The sequence below is a fragment of the Halyomorpha halys genome, unplaced genomic scaffold (assembly GCF_000696795.3).
Source record: "Halyomorpha halys isolate HHAL.00 unplaced genomic scaffold, Hhal_1.1 Scaffold108.1, whole genome shotgun sequence".
Taxonomy (NCBI): Eukaryota; Metazoa; Arthropoda; class Insecta; order Hemiptera; family Pentatomidae; genus Halyomorpha; species Halyomorpha halys.
The window spans coordinates 1,112,992-1,126,058 of NW_027112950.1; the positions used below are offsets into that span (position 1 = coordinate 1,112,992).

Here is a 13,067-nt window from a genome sequence, read left to right on the forward strand (position 1 = left end):
GTTCCAAAAAAGGTCCAGTGAAAAATAGATTCGGCACCTAGCTGACCTTAACCAGCATTTACCGAACCAAATTTAAATGCCAACAAGCAATTAAATACATATTAAAATTCATGTTCAAATAATTGCAGCTGGTTAGAAACTGAAATTTTGAAGATTTATAACTTATCAAAACTGTAATAGTAGTATATTTTAAAATACAAATAAAAGTTATGCAATTAACAAAATATTTTTGCCCATGTTGTCTCTTACTTTTCGGACTTCTATGAAGAATATTAGAATCGTTGAAAGCTTGCTTTTGAAAAAGACCATTCTGACCGCAAGATTATACACAAGGTATTAAACATCACAGAAAGAGAAGAGATTTTCGGGATAAAACTTAACGATAACTAAAGTTTAAAACGAAAATTTAACAAGAAAATCACATTCACATAAACAATAAACATGGCTTTGGGAAATACAATGCTCTTTCAAACAGTTAAACTTTTCTTAATGGACACCAACAATTTTATACCCCATCAGTACTTTTCACCTCTCTATAACGGACAAACATTATAAAACATGAATGTACTACGTAAATACCACTGTACTAAATTCCAAATATGATGAGGAAGATTTCCAACTTTTTAATTACATCCGCTAAATTCAATTTTTTTTTCAAAGATCTATAAAATGATTCTAAAATAAGCATAGTTTGCCAATATAATATATAATTAATTCAATATGAAACCTAGTATAACAATTTATAATTATAATAATGTAGTGTAATGGTAATAATGTACTAATCTGCAGCGTATTTCAAATATGAATTGGAAAACCTCTTAATTATTTAACTACACGTGCTGTATATATGCTGCTTAGAAAAAAGAAGACAATTAATAATAAATTTCATGAATAACTTAATAATAAATTTCGTTTATAACTTTATGTTCTCTTATAGAATAAGAAAAAAAATTGTAATAATTAGTTTGGTTTTAATTGTCATTTCTTTATTGAATGAGAAAGGTTATAGTTAAATATTTAATGTATGTCGTATCTTAAGGTGATAAATCAACAGTCCGACAATAAGTTTATACTATTAAAAAAATATCGTTTTTTTTAAAGACATTCCGAAAGAATTTCTGTAGTAAAAAAACAAAACATTAAATGTCATTTTACATCTTTTCACACTCACATGGCTAGATTAATTTTCTTTTATCTTTTCTTTATAAACTTATATAATTATATCTCATTCCTTTCTTTTAATTTTAATTTGTGAGCTATATTATGTTAAAGAATCATCGATTTACGATCAATGTTTGATTTACTTGCTTATTCACTAACTAATTAATGTGTAGTGGTATCACGTTTTTTTCTGATTAAATTTAATTTATGTTTTTTAATATTTATTTTTTTGTATATCTTGGATGTTAAAATACGAATATTTCAATAGTTATTAATTATTTCCCATTTGCTTATCCACTTCTTTATTTTTGTATTTATATCCAACATACTAAAGAAGTAATTACGTACGGTAGATAATGAAAACTTATATTAAATAAGTTATTTACATCATTTGAGTGACTAATGTTTTTCATTATTCGAGAGAGCAAGCGGACAAGGAGGGTAACAAATGGAAATTTTACGAGTAGTACGTTTTTGTCACCAGTGCCTAAACTGAACTTAGGCTTCAGTATTAGTGATATTATCAATAATTATAAATTAATGAAAAATATTTTCACGTTTTTCTCAATACTAGAGTAAATTAGGTTCAGGCAGAGGTATGAAAAACTAAAAAAATCATATTCCAAAAATGATCTCAATACAGTTGTCACTGTACTATATGTACTACACTACTGCTGCACACTCATATTTGTTTTTATTCTATAACAATAACACTACTGTTTATTTCTATCTTTATTAATAATTTTGTCTCAATTATTACTTTCAGTACTTATATTCTTTGTTATTACATCTAAAAATATACATCACTTTGATCATATCCATATCTCCTTTCTTCATTTATGTCATAATGCCTTTATAATTCAACATTGCAATTTAATTTAATTAGAATATATATGAGAACGGCTAAGTAATAAGGACCCGGGTTCGAATCCAGTTGAGACAAATAAATATTAATTTTGTCACTGTGGCCGTGGGTCAAATTTGTGGGCTACGGAGCTCTCTGTCGCCCACCCAGCCTCATGAAGTGGGTACCCCTCCCCCTTAACTGGTGATAAATCTGGCGATTGAGCATGATTCTGACCAAATCACCTGCATGCACAAACGTTGGTCTATTTCCTTACAAAGTACTTCATTCCTGAATCTTCGTGGGTTCTAGCAGCAGAGATTTATTTACTATTTTTCATATAGTTCATATTAGATATTATCATATATGTGTGTGTATACACACAAGTATTGCACCTTACCTTGTCTTATAGTCTTTCAAAAGTATTGCTCCTTAATTATTTCATATTTATCAAATATATCGTATCTATTTTTGTATTTCTTCTGTCTTTTTTTCTATGATATCCTGTCATATCTTTATCTCATTTTACTTCTCATCTGAAGAAGGCCTGAAATGTACACAAGTTTTAAATAAACTATTTTTTCTATTTATTAATTAATTTTTTTGAGTATTTTAGTTGTATTTCTAATTACTGCCTAGATCATGTTTTATTTCATAAAACTATAATCTTGAAAACTATAAATTTACATTTTCATAAATTTTTGAACCCTGAAAGTAATTAACCTTTTTACATACATTTTATCGGCTTTATTTCTTTAATCAGAAAGACGCATGTCTTATAAATAACTGTATTGTTTGTTGCAATTGAGAAAAGATGAACTAGAGGTGGATTAGGTAAATGAGAGGCAAAATACTTCTTTTTTTTATATATATATTCAAAATATACACATTACTATTTTAAAATATACAAAGAAGTTAAATATATACTTAGTCACTTAAAGACGCAATATAAATGATCTAGCTAGGAGCAGATGAATACCAATATTTTCTAAAATCTTGTTGTATAATATTCGTCGCACAACTTTAAACGATAGAAAACCCTGAAGGTAGGAAGTAAATATTTAATCAAAACCATAATTATTTCTTCTTACTGAAAAAAGTAATACACCATAGGATTCCTAGACAATTTGGGTATTGTTATTATGGTTCAAATAAATAAAAATAACATGATTGTATTTATTGAGCTGAAAATATATAAACAAACAACATTTATATTTCTTTCGAAGGTAATTTATTATTAAATGCGAATAAATTAATTCATAAATATATTTCAAAATAAACATATTGCAAACTTTATGAAAATCTTGTGGTTATACTTTTATCATTTTGAAGATAGAGTATGACTAATTAAAATATATATATATATATATATATATATATATGCAGTACCATTACAACCCATGCAGGGTATAGATCCTTTGTTCTCAACCTATGGAACACGTATCACAATGTGACGTACAGGAATTCTGTACGGACACGACGATGGCAAGTAGGATCTTAAATTTTATTTTAAAAAATCGGGGGAAAATAGTTATTTATAATCAATTTAGGCATGGTTGGTGTAGGAAATCAAATTGCTATTTTGTGGGAATAATCTTGTGATATTAGAAGCTAATAGGAGAGGATGCAAGGATTTACGTTTGTGCCACGTATTATTAAAAAGAACCCTTGCTTGACACACTATGAGAAGGTTGGCCAATCGTTAGTCTATGCCAACGGGTTTTATAAGGAGACAATTTTTTAAGAATCATGCAAAAACCATCTGACTATTCCTAAAAAAACAAAACAAAAAGGAATTCAATTTAGAGAGGCCGTGTAAGTATACACAATCAACTAAATTTTGACTTTGAAAGTTCCTATTTTAATAATAGTTCGAGAGCCAGTGCAAAAAAAATGGATATCTGATAAAAAATTTGATAGCACTTTTATGAATATTTATTGCATTGACGATAATAAAAGAGAGTCTGTCAGTCACAACACGCTACCTGCCAAAATTTCGGCTTTTCCAAAGTAACTAAAAATTCATTTTTCACTAAGAAGTTAACTTTAGTAAAAACAATAATTGTATGTTATTTATTACCTTTAATAAAATGGCTAAATATTTATTTAAACTATACATGGGATGAAGTAATGACCATTAAAAATATATATTGAATTATTTTAAGGTGCCCACCCACTAAAGTTTATTTCATTCCAAAAAAACCCTAAAATCTTCACTGTTTTTTCATTTGGAAATCTATATCTTCAAAACTACTTAAAATTTAATTAAAAAAAAAAAAAAAAAAGCAATAGAACATCATTGAAAGTAGAGTAAATTTGCTTAAATATGAACCCTAATAGAGCTGTTTACATTTAATAGGTTCAGAGATACAATCCAGTAAATAGTTACTTTTCTCTTAATATTTTTTTAATAAAATAATTTTTAATTAGTAATAAATAATTCACTAAATTTCGATTTCGAGAAATCATAATTTAGTGAACTTAAATGATGGCCCATTACTTTTTTTTTTTTAGTATTGTTGGTAGATCTAAAGATATTTCTTTAAAGGTTTTTTCCAGAAAAAACTAAACTTTGGGGGGCATCTTAAATACTTTAATATAACTTTTAATAAAATTTACTTCATTTCTAGTATAGTATAAGTAAAAACTGAAATATTTTCCGAACCCAAATAATGTACAATTATTTTTTATTTTATTGTTACTCAAAAATGAATTTTCATAACTTTCAACATCCGCCATTTTGGCATGTTAGTTGGAAGATTCTCATGTTATTATTAGCAATGCAATAAAGATTTAAAAAAGTGATATCGAAGTTTATATCGGACAATGTAGATTTTTTTGCACGTATTCTCTTATTAGAATAGGAAAAGTAATAAGTATTATTTTAGTTGAACATGTAGATCTATCTACACTTGAATATTTATTTTTTGATGAAATTTACATCATCTCATTTGTATAGTCTAAGTAAAATTTTAACCATTTTTGAAAGGTAATTAGATACATTTTTATTACTTAACAGAATTCCCAACTGAATTTTTCGTAGCTTCGAAACAGCGGCCATTTCGACATTTGACAACCTTATTCATAGTGTATTAGGTGACAAGGATATAAAACTGTCATAAAAACTATTACGGACACATATCATTTTATGTACATAATGTATATGGTTGTTGCTACCAACATCTAGATTGTAGCGAGGTCATATAAAGACTAAAGTCTTTCTCAATATACGGACTACGTAATGAAAATTGACATTAAAAATTTTGTTATTATATTTTAATTAATTTCTTCGTTAGCAATGAGATTTAAAGTGTTTTCAAAATTTTTATCAGATAATGTCATTTTTTTTTTATAACGCTGTTCTGTATAAAGATTTGACAAGCGAAAATGATTTTTCTAGAAAATTTTCACCAACATTTCTTATGCATATAAAGTATTTATGAACAAAAGTAACCTCTTTGTTTTGTCTATTTCAGGTGAGTAACGAGAACATTTTTGAGACTACTACAAGTACAATAGAGCATAAATATGGTATGTAAATACTTTTTGATCATATCAGTACAAAAGCAATCATCTTCAAAAAAATTATTAAATTTACAAGACTTCATATAAAATGGAATTCTTAGTTATTAAAAAAGAAAAGATAAAATGAAAGAGGAAGTGCATGAATCAATTCGTTCTATTGTACTTAATGTATAAGTAAGATAGGTAGTGTAAGCTAAACAATGCATTTTGAACTTAACTAAATCATATTAAGTGAATGCTTATTTATGTGCATAATTTCAAATAATATTAAATCGATTTACACATAATATTAATTTTCAGGAACGGTGTAGAATAGGCAGTCGTTCAAGGATAAACTTTACATCAACAAACTTAATAAATGATTCGCTAACGATTTTTTTTTCCGAAAGTCTTTTATAACATCATACCAGAAAGACTGGATTCAAAAGTGGGACTTTTTTAATGGAACTAGGTTTATTTTAAAACATTTTGAGAGACTATAATTTAGTAGGGTTAATACATGAGTTAATTTGTGAAATCAAATGTTACTGGAGCACACCGCTGTTATCCAACGAATCTATCTTCGAAATAAACTTTGATTTGATCATATGCATATTGGAATAATTTCCGAAGACAGTTTCAAGGTCGGAAAGTCGCTTTTAAATCTCCAATTTTATTAGTAAAAATACAAATTTTTTATAAAAATAATTTCAAATTTATGAAACATTTTTCATAGTGCTTTAGATGTCACGGATATAAAACTGTCATACATACAACACGGAAACATATCTGAGCAACATTTTTATGTACATAATGTATATGGTTGTTGCTACGATCATCTAGATCATATAAAGACTAAATTCTTCATTAATATACGGACTACGTTATGAAACTTTACATTAAAAAATTGGACTGGATATCTGATCATTTTCACTAACATTAACCAGTAGTGCCTCTACAATCAATACAACTTCCAAATAGTCTAAATAATTGAGGAATTATTCAAATAATTTAGAAATTATAAGTTCACTTGAAAAAAATTATTTCCTTTAAATTAATATTTGTAATTTTTAAAATAATTAATTGTAAAAAAAATATTCATATCAATATTTGAATTAATATTTATACCTTTAAACATCATCATAAGTAAAAAATGAACAAAATTAAACGATATCTATATCAATATTTATGTATTTTTTAAAATAAAATTATTAGTGAAAACGAAATAAAATTGTAAGTTATACATATCAATACTTTATTTAACTTCAAGCTTACATAGAGTATCATTAGTTTTAACTATGAAGTATTTATCACCAACCATTCATACTTGTTCGTTTCATTATCTGAAGTATACATTTAAAAACAATATGACTGCCTAAGGCTTAGAGGCATTGTAAAAATACATACTTTTCAATAAATTATTATTCTCATTCTATTATTATTATTCTCTTCTTTAACGCTTCTGACATATTGTGTCCCTATCTCCAGCATACTCTTCACTCTTTGGGTCAAAGACAGTACATTTAATATACAAAAATTATTAGCATGATTATAAATTTAAGCTTTTATAAGAAAATATGACAGGACAGTTCATGATTTAGAGCAGAAAGTTATTAGAAAAAAATAACAATTATTATTATAACATTGCCTGGAAAATGTAGGAATATATGATATTAGGAGTTCCCCATCACTCAAAAAATTTACTCAAGATGCCACTATAGTGTAATACTATCGTTTCGCGTTGCATTTGGCGCGGAGTGGTTTTAGACGATTGGATGTAAGTAGTAGTTGTTATATTTAAAAAAAATACTGAAATTAATGAAAGTCATTGAGAAACGGCGAATGTTGATCTATGCAATAATGAGTCCAGATTTTTTTTTTTTTTTTCATTTCATAAAAACTTAGCAACGACCTAAATGAGTAATGCAAATGAGGAGAACATGGTGGGGGGGGGGTCAGTGAAGAACTCACAAAAGTAAAAACTTAATTATTAGTGCCAACATTTCGGCCAGAATTGCAAGCCTTCATCACAGCAAAGAATGAAAAACAAGATTAAAACAATAATGAATAAAGTTTATAAACAATCATAAGAAAATAACTAACATTATAGATAATAAATAGTGTTGAAATACATGTATAGTTGTATATTGTATGTGTAAACACTATTTAAAGAACTAAAATTATAGTTATTTACTAGTCATTATGTAATTATGTTTTTTATCTTGTTTTTGTTATTAGACCTGATGAAGTTTTGCAATTTTGGCCGAAAATTTGACACTAATAAATACGTACTTACTTGTATGTGTTCTTCACTGACCACACCACTATACACCAAATGGAACGTGAAACAACAGTATTTATTTACACAGGAGTAAAATCATGAGTAAATGTTTTGAGTGATGGGGAACTTTTAATATTAAAACGGTTCACACAGTTTTCAGGCAATGTTGTTATAATAAATTATATCTTTTCCTACTTTTTTCTAATACCTTTATGCACTAAATCTTCATATTTTCTTATAATAATTAAAATTTATCATAATGCTTATAATCTTAATATATTAAAACAAAAAGTCAATATTAGGCGGGGATATTACACAATACATCCAAAACAGAAATTAAATATATGTATTGAAAAAATGTATTTTTACTATATCTTCAGGCCTTAGGAATCATATTTTTTTAAACGTATTCGTCAGCTAATGAAACAAATAAATAAGTATTGTCAGTGATAAATACAGTATAGTTAAAATTAATTATATAGATTGTACAATATAAGCTACAAAAGTGTTTATATATAATCTACAATTTCTTTTCTTTTTCCCCATTAATTTTATTTCAAAAATATATAAATGATGAGACGGATACTGTCAAATTTTGATCATTTTTATTTATAATAATGTTTAAATGTATAAATAATTATTAAAATGTTAATATAAATATATAAGAAGATGGTCAGGGTTGCGGTCAAAAGTGAAACAAAAATAGTTTACAACTATTTATTTTCCAGCTAAACTATTTTTGTTTCACTTTTGACCGCAACCCTGACCATCTTCTTATATATCAATTTTTACGGTCAACTATATATACATATATGTTAATATAAATAACTTTTTTTTTTACTATTAATCATTTTAAAAATAACAAATATAAATTTAAATGAAACAAAACTTTTCTGTGAATTTATAATTTCAAAAATATTTGAAAAATTCCTCAATTATTTATACTTTTCAGAAGTTGTTTTCATATTAGAGGCACTATTTATATCACATTAATTGATGGAATGGAAATGGACATTCAATATTATCAAACCCAACTGGAGTGTAAGAAATTAGAAAAAGAAATGGAGATTCAATATTATAAAACCCAACTGGAGTGTAAGAAATTAGAAAAAGAAATGGAAATTCCTATAAGTAGTCATACAGTTGACCTATGGCCGCCAACAGTATTGTCAGACAAGCGGTCATGAACCTAGAAGCTTTAAATCAAAATGGGGTTCCGAACCCACCTCCCATGGAGGTGAATCCTCCAACCCCAGAGCTTGCTCCACTAGCGGTTTACCAAGGAAACAGGAGAATTGAGCCACTTCATAAAAGGGGGTGACCGACTAATAAGCCGGATTGAAGCGAACTCTATCGAAAGTCTACTCGATAGTGAAGATGCGGAGGCTTTAAAAGCAGCGGTCGTCTGCAGAGTCAAGAGGAGCATCCTAAATCAGACTCAGGCTGACGAAGAGACCGCTTGGAGAGTTATCAAGGAAAGATTAAAGAAGGCGTTTGGAGGAAGACATATTTATGATGATCTGAGAGTCAAAGAAACCGAAACAGTCTAGTGGAATCCTAAAAACATCATAAATTTATTATCACTGGGAGATAATTTTAATCATGAGCAGATAAACATGAATTATTAATATTTATGAAACATAATTATTAAAGTGTGCTTTAACTAAAATTAATAAAATGATTTTAAAAATTAATGCTGAATATGAACAAATCTCATCCTTAGGAGCCAATGTAGCATTAAATATTAGTCAATGTAGACATCATACTAAAAATATCATAACTTTGTTATCACTTGAAGATAGTTTCAATTATGAGAAGATAAACATACATAAATACATACAAATTACACTTGATTTAAATTGTACATACCAAATTTTAAATAGAAGGGCAACCCATATAAATAGAGCTACGGATTATATAAAGAGAGAGACTTATTTAGTTTACAATTATCTTTTTTTAGGCCTTTAAAAAAATAAATAAATAAAAACATTAAGAGCCACTTTTGACATTGCTGTAATTCCTGAACACACTTCTTTTTTTTTTCTTTTTATGAGAATTAAAATATTAAATAGTTATTGTACAAATATATGTATTCACAATTTATTGATATGTAATTAATAGTAGAACACCATAATACACGATTGATCACTAGTGTACCATGAATCAAGTAGCATTAATCCAGTAAATATGCTTAAAATGTTTTTAAATAAATTCATATTTTTGAAAAAATATATCTCTAGATCCATAAGACGCACATATGTCTGCCACCACTCGAAATAAAGGAAATTTAACTTACTATAAAGTAGTTTATGACACTTATCTTCGTAGGGGTAGTAGTTTTTATGATATTCACATATGAATATAAATTTAGCAAATGAACATTTGTCCGAACAACTATAAATAACAGAGCTGTATTCATCTGCACTCAAGCTTTCCACTTAGAAGACATTTATCTAGGAGTTATCGTTAATAGGTCACTTTTAAACCTTTCAGTCCATACGTTTTAACTATAACAGATATTGTGGGTCAGCCGACGTATCTAATGCCCCCTTCGTGGTTTATGAGCTGTGGTCAGTCAATAGACATTGATTGGTTTTCGTTGGTCACGTGATAATATTCATTACTTTTGTACACTGTAATCCATCAAAGTTACATTTGAGTATTTATAGAATATACTCAACATTTAGAGAATTAGATAACACATTAATATTAACAACTAACGAAATTAAGTATAGAATCTAACGATTTGAAAAAAAAACTGTATATAAATAATTTTTGAACTCTTTTCAGGATGGTTATTATTGTTTAAATAAAAATTATTAATATCCAAATTAAAGTCTCAAAACATTCTTTATTTTCTCAAAAGTCCTACGTTTCGGCCAATTTCAAGTACTATCTATCACAAACAGTTATTATCATGATCTTTAATAATTTTAGCAATTAATGTTATTAATAATAAATAACAAACCTTAAAAACCAGTTTACACTCACATAAATCAAATTAAATTAAAGAAATAAGAATTTCCACCAAAATAAATAAGTTATGTTTGACCTAAAAGTACGGAAGGTTACAAAGATTGTTATGATAGCAAGGTCTTATAGAGTTAAATTAAAAGTTTAATAATAATGAAATAGTAATAAAATAGGTAATTAGACTTGAGCGAACGATAGCTTATTAATAAATTAAGATGATTTCCTAATGTCTTAATATATCATTAGGTAATTTTTACTGAACAAGTGACCTGAGAAGAATAGTCTGCAGAAAATTTTTTAAATAATTTATAGGAGTGTAATTTGCTTTTATAGTATGTTATTAATTATTAATAATGTTAATCCCTAAAATTGATAAAAATGTTTGTATTATAAAAGCTTTTTTGAGATAGATTGTACTTTAGGATGGCCGAAACGGTAAGACTTTTGAGAAAATAAAGAATTTTTGAGACTTTGATTTGGATAAGATTGATTTATTAAAAAAAAACACACTATGTTATAGTATCATTACTCTTATATTTTTACTAATTTATTAACGTCATGTATCAAGGCTACACTTAGCAACGTATGAATCTATGCATCTACATATCTAGATAAATAACCGAAGCCAAAATCTACAGAAGTTCGCCTGATACATAAAAACTTTAAGGTAGTGTACCTAAAACTAATTGAGAGATGTGATAAGAAAAAATATTTCATTAATTTTGCATATGGGAATAAAATTCCGAAACATTCAGACGAAATAAATTAAATTAAACTTTGAGGTCTTGTAACACAAACCTATTCAATTGCACTCAGGTTGTATTTACACAAGGGGTCAGGGTCAGTATTTAAATTTTCGATATAGAACCCATAGTAATATAGGATTGCACCTAAATTATCAAATAGGTGTGTTAATTATAGTAAACTGCAATATATTTATAATCCTGTCCTAATTTTGAGAATAATTTTTTTTAATTCAAAATTTATTTAATGATAAATGATCCCATTCGCGCCAAAATTAAAGTTTTTTAAATTTAATTATTTGTTTTATCCTCACACAAGACTGAAAAGACAGGAAACTCCACGTCGACTTCGACTATTACAGCACTTACCGGACAAACGGTCTAAACTTACAACACATTACAAAAGACTGGTCTATAAGGCTAATCTGGACATACGAAGTTGAGCTTTGGGGTTCCACTCAACCTTCGAATTCCTCTCGTATCCAATCCTTGCAATCCAAAATCCTTCCTAAAATCCAAAATGCTCATTACTTTTTCACAAATAAAATCATGCATGAAGACCTTAATGTTCCATATGTAACCGATCTAGCTTGAACCAGATATCATTCCTTCCATGATAAACTCCCTAACCACCCAAACCCACTAGTTTCTAACCTTGCTTCCTCTTCCATTCCTGATAATCTTCTGAGGCGCCTGAGAAGATGGCCACGAGACCTGCCTATGTAAAACGTCATTAGAGTGCTACCAATGGGTAGTTTCTCTACACGCCTGCAGCACTCCATTTTAGATAAGATCAAATTTACAAAATGTATTATAATGTACAGGTGTAAATAGCAATAAATATATAAAAATTAAAAAAAAGAAATTATTTTTAAAATCTACTGGACAATAGCCTTAACATTAATATTTGGCATAAAAAAATTTGCTTAATCTTTTGTTATAAAAGTATATTAATAATACACTTACCGTTTCCCGTCCATAAAATTTACAAAAATATCGTAAACAATAAATTAATAATTATTTGTTTACTTTTCTATAGGTTTACAAACAGCTGTCATGTATAAATTCGTCCTTCATAATGTTTTAAATAAAATAAAGGAAGGGAAAGTGTAGATTAACAATAGATTATAAATATTTTTATTGCTTATACACAACCAAACGAATAATAATACAACATCTATAAAAGAAAACTAAAAAGAAACTTTTTGAAATTCCGTTACCATCAGACAGACAAAAAATACAGACTACCCCTTCCAAAAGATGTAATTTCCTCAGAAACCTCTTTAAATGCATTACCAATGAAGAAAAAGAGGCTGGATATATAACTAAGCGAATTAGAGCATAAAATGGTCCTACTAATCATAAAAACTTACAAATTAATTAATAAAACATGTTTGAACCTATTTTTCCTGTCATGGCATCAACCCCACGCACCATAGGTGTTAAAATAAAGAAAAAAAAAAAGACTTTTTGAAATTAGATTTAATAAACTAATTAAATAACTTCGTATACGGATTCAGCACCTCCAAAAAGTTGTTTATATAAATCTCCCAAAAATGTA

The 13,067-nt window shown here is 27.5% G+C and overlaps 1 protein-coding gene across 8 annotated transcripts in view; it reads left to right on the forward strand.

Moving 5' to 3' along the window:
- The window catches only part of shaker (Potassium voltage-gated channel protein Shaker), a 939,448-nt gene that overhangs the window by 584,379 nt on the left and 342,002 nt on the right, over positions 1-13,067 (forward strand). The gene's annotated exons all lie outside the window — the stretch shown is intronic.